This window comes from Schistocerca nitens, unplaced genomic scaffold (assembly GCF_023898315.1).
Source record: "Schistocerca nitens isolate TAMUIC-IGC-003100 unplaced genomic scaffold, iqSchNite1.1 HiC_scaffold_88, whole genome shotgun sequence".
NCBI classification, from domain to species: domain Eukaryota; kingdom Metazoa; phylum Arthropoda; class Insecta; order Orthoptera; family Acrididae; genus Schistocerca; species Schistocerca nitens.
In genome coordinates this window covers 17,501-22,500 of record NW_026045633.1, presented here as the reverse complement: position 1 = coordinate 22,500, position 5,000 = coordinate 17,501, and the positions used below count along the sequence as shown (strand labels likewise).

Here is a 5,000-nt window from a genome sequence, read left to right as displayed (position 1 = left end):
GATCCCCATGGGCGTTGCACTCGCAGTCGCAAAGACTCTGGGCAATGGCTAAAAGCGCTCCGCAATATATTACTCAGACGGGTAATGACGGTCCGAGCGCTCAGTGTCAGGAGAGCTTTCCTGAGCCCTGACCCACAGGCAGGGTGTAGCGTATCCCACCCGCAGACATGTGACGTTGTCACACGACCAGTTGTCACTAATCGACTGATTGCCGATAATCGTATGCCATACACCGGGGAAAGCTGCCGCAAGGGGTAGCTACGTAGTGCAGTCGCACCTCTACTACTGTACAGAGATAGAACACCGCGTGACCGCAACCAGATTAAACTGATACATGGCGCTGATTACTAATAGATGCAGAGCCATCGGAATATAGATGGCATACGACATACAACAGTCCCTATACATGCTGACAGTCTGTGCACACATGCGAACTACACGTCACCCAGACACTCTATCACACACTACTCTCTGGCTGTAACAGACACAGACAAGATATCTAAGCACCAGCATGGAACAACATCCAGTGCATCCTCTCCGCCACATTACACCATTCACACTATGATAACAAAACCAGGAGGTCCACCCCAAAAACAGAATATCTCACTCTTCCAACAACCATCATTACTCAGATAAGCCACAAACACCCACACATGTCCTAGACAGGGGTGCAACCAAGGCCCACCACACTGCCTTGTCTCACAGCATATAAGCAATGGCAGGAATGAAAGACACAGGCCTGCCACTCCCTTGCCACACCCACGCAACCGGCGCACCACCTCCCCTGAGAGAAAGATGCATCCTGACGTGACACATCTCAGGGTGCCTCAGGCGTCCACTTACCATCATCACTATGAACGAACCTCGTCCCCTCCCCCCTCATACACCATCCCTTAACCTAACCTATGTTGCACCTTAACCTAACCTATGTTGCACCTTAACCTAACCTATGTTGCACCTTAACCTAACCTATGTTGCACCTTAACCTAACCTATGTTGCACCTTAACCTAACCTATGTTGCACCTTAACCTAACCTATGTTGCGCCTTAACCTAACCTATGTTGCGCCTTAACCTAACCTATGTTGCGCCTTAACCTAACCTATGTTGCGCCTTAACCTAACCTATGTTGCGCCTTAACCTAACCTATGTTGCGCCTTAACCTAACCTATGTTGCGCCTTAACCTAACCTATGTTGCGCCTTAACCTAACCTATGTTGCGCCTTAACCTAACCTATGTTGCGCCTTAACCTAACCTATGTTGCGCCTTAACCTAACCTATGTTGCGCCTTAACCTAACCTATGTTGCGCCTTAACCTAACCTATGTTGCGCCTTAACCTAACCTAAGTTGGGGCTTAACCTAACCTAAGTTGGGGCTTAACCTAACCTAAGTTGGGGCTTAACCTAACCTAAGTTGGGGCTTAACCTAACCTAAGTTGGGGCTTAACCTAACCTAAGTTGGGGCTTAACCTAACCTAAGTTGGGGCTTAACCTAACCTAAGTTGGGGCTTAACCTAACCTAAGTTGGGGCTTAACCTAACCTAAGTTGGGGCTTAACCTAACCTAAGTTGGGCCCTAACCTAACCTAAGTTGGGCCCTAACCTAACCTAAGTTGGGCCCTAACCTAACCTAAGTTGGGCCCTAACCTAACCTAAGTTGGGCCCTAACCTAACCTAAGTTGGGCCCTAACCTAACCTAAGTTGGGCCCTAACCTAACCTAAGTTGGGCCCTAACCTAACCTAAGTTGGGCCCTAACCTAACCTAAGTTGGGCCCTAACCTAACCTAAGTTGGGCCCTAACCTAACCTAAGTTGGGCCCTAACCTAACCTAAGTTGGGCCCTAACCTAACCTAAGTTGGGCCCTAACCTAACCTAAGTTGGGCCCTAACCTAACCTAAGTTGGGCCCTAACCTAACCCACGTTGCGCCCTAACCTAACCCACGTAATTGTTTGTTATATGAATCTAGAAATTCGTGTAGCGTTGCCTAATCGCAACCCTCTCAACATAGTTCGCTGCGCGCACACTCTGGTGTCCTGCGTATTGAATCATGTTACGGTGCCTACCCTCACAACATCTAGCGAGTGTTGCGTACGTTCCACATGGTCCCGCTATCCACTGTAATGTGTACTGCTATAAGACGTATATCGCCCCCCCCCCCCCCCCCCCCCCTCCCCTGTCGCCTCTAGTTCGTCAGTCAGGAGTTTGCGTGTTCAATGAGCTTCGCAGCTGTGCAATGGCATCGGCATACGTACGCGGGCCACCTTCCACGTGTTCTCTCGTGCATACGTCGCAGCATGTATGTGGACTGATGTGGCGTGTCGTGACTCATAACATCCAGGCATGCAAGACCCATTGAATTCGCAAATGTAGATGGACGTCTACGTTTGCTGCCCAAGTTACGCAAATGAACTGGAAATCCGTTGTTGCGCGGTTGTTCGCGCTGGAGGTGAATCGTTGATATCGACGATCGGTACAGGTATTAACCGGTTGCTTCAGCGACACCCGTCATACCCACGAACGTGAGTGGGCATGTGGGTATGAAGCGATACGCGGCGGTGGCTGGGTGGGACCGTCCCCGGCCGGTGAGGGGGGGGCGCCCGGCGTGCTGGCCGCGCGCTGCGTGGGCGCACGCGCGGCAGCCGGCTGGTGGGGGCGCCCAGTGGCAGGCGCGCCGGCTGACGGACGCGGCAGGCGGCGCATCTGCGTGCCGGCGCACCCAGCGCGCGGCGCCGTGCGGCCAAAGTGGGTCCTCCCGGGCCCGGTGCGAAGCGCGGTGGACATCTGCAGTGTGCTGGTCCGATTGAGGACTGTGTGCGTTGAGGATGCGCCGCCGCCCGGCACTCGGCGCCGCGACGCCGTCTGCTGCTCGGTCGCCCCCGCGGTTCTCGCAGGTGGTTTGTATCGCAGCTGTGCGGATGTGTTGGCGCGTGCGCTGTGCTGGGAGAGTTCGCTTTGGCACCCAAGTGGGGCTCTGCCCCTCTGTGGCGCTGGCGTTGGAGCTGCCCGGTCACTGTTTGTGGCCGCGTGTTGTCTCCCGCCGGCAACACCACGACAGCACGCTCCCGGGCCTCTGTCGGCAGCGGCAAGCTCAGTTGGGAGCACGGGTGGTCGCACTGAAAGCGTCTACTCGCCTATCTCCGGGCGATTGCGCCTCTCTCGAACCCGACCAAGTACTTAGGACGGCGCTGCGCGCCGCCGGGACCTGAGAGGGTTTCGAGGTGTATCGTGCAGGGGAGCCCAGCCTCCTCCTGTTTGCAGAATAATTGAGCGGACGCTTGCGTGTTCGCGCGGGCCTCCGGGACACACTCCCGGGCGGCCGGCTGCTCAGCTCTAGTTGACGCAGCTCCCTGGTTGATCCTGCCAGTAGTCATATGCTTGTCTCAAAGATTAAGCCATGCATGTCTCAGTACAAGCCGCATTAAGGTGAAACCGCGAATGGCTCATTAAATCAGTTATGGTTCCTTAGATCGTACCCACGTTACTTGGATAACTGTGGTAATTCTAGAGCTAATACATGCAAACAGAGTCCCGACCAGAGATGGAAGGGACGCTTTTATTAGATCAAAACCAATCGGTCGGCTCGTCCGGTCCGTTTGCCTTGGTGACTCTGAATAACTTTGGGCTGATCGCACGGTCTTCGTACCGGCGACGCATCTTTCAAATGTCTGCCTTATCAACTGTCGATGGTAGGTTCTGCGCCTACCATGGTTGTAACGGGTAACGGGGAATCAGGGTTCGATTCCGGAGAGGGAGCCTGAGAAACGGCTACCACATCCAAGGAAGGCAGCAGGCGCGCAAATTACCCACTCCCGGCACGGGGAGGTAGTGACGAAAAATAACGATACGGGACTCATCCGAGGCCCCGTAATCGGAATGAGTACACTTTAAATCCTTTAACGAGTATCTATTGGAGGGCAAGTCTGGTGCCAGCAGCCGCGGTAATTCCAGCTCCAATAGCGTATATTAAAGTTGTTGCGGTTAAAAAGCTCGTAGTTGGATTTGTGTCCCACGCTGTTGGTTCACCGCCCGTCGGTGTTTAACTGGCATGTATCGTGGGACGTCCTGCCGGTGGGGCGAGCCGAAGGCGTGCGACCGCCTCGTGCGTGCTCGTGCGTCCCGAGGCGGACCCCGTTGAAATCCTACCAGGGTGCTCTTTATTGAGTGTCTCGGTGGGCCGGCACGTTTACTTTGAACAAATTAGAGTGCTTAAAGCAGGCAAGCCCGCCTGAATACTGTGTGCATGGAATAATGGAATAGGACCTCGGTTCTATTTTGTTGGTTTTCGGAACCCGAGGTAATGATTAATAGGGACAGGCGGGGGCATTCGTATTGCGACGTTAGAGGTGAAATTCTTGGATCGTCGCAAGACGAACAGAAGCGAAAGCATTTGCCAAGTATGTTTTCATTAATCAAGAACGAAAGTTAGAGGTTCGAAGGCGATCAGATACCGCCCTAGTTCTAACCATAAACGATGCCAGCCAGCGATCCGCCGCAGTTCCTCCGATGACTCGGCGGGCAGCCTCCGGGAAACCAAAGCTTTTGGGTTCCGGGGGAAGTATGGTTGCAAAGCTGAAACTTAAAGGAATTGACGGAAGGGCACCACCAGGAGTGGAGCCTGCGGCTTAATTTGACTCAACACGGGAAACCTCACCAGGCCCGGACACCGGAAGGATTGACAGATTGATAGCTCTTTCTTGATTCGGTGGGTGGTGGTGCATGGCCGTTCTTAGTTGGTGGAGCGATTTGTCTGGTTAATTCCGATAACGAACGAGACTCTAGCCTGCTAACTAGTCGCGTGACATCCTTCGTGCTGTCAGCGATTACTTTTCTTCTTAGAGGGACAGGCGGCTTCTAGCCGCACGAGATTGAGCAATAACAGGTCTGTGATGCCCTTAGATGTTCTGGGCCGCACGCGCGCTACACTGAAGGAATCAGCGTGTCTTCCTAGGCCGAAAGGTCGGGGTAACCCGCTGAACCTCCTTCGTGCTAGGGATTGGGGC

The 5,000-nt window shown here is 53.8% G+C and overlaps 1 non-coding gene across 1 annotated transcript in view; it reads left to right on the top strand.

Moving 5' to 3' along the window:
• Window positions 1-3,344: 3,344 nt before the first annotated feature.
• LOC126217799 (small subunit ribosomal RNA) overlaps window positions 3,345-5,000 on the top strand; it is a 1,909-nt gene continuing 253 nt past the window's right edge. Inside the window, exon 1 of the ribosomal RNA XR_007542430.1 lies at window positions 3,345-5,000. This exon is cut by the window's right edge and continues 253 nt beyond it. This is a non-coding gene — a ribosomal RNA (small subunit ribosomal RNA).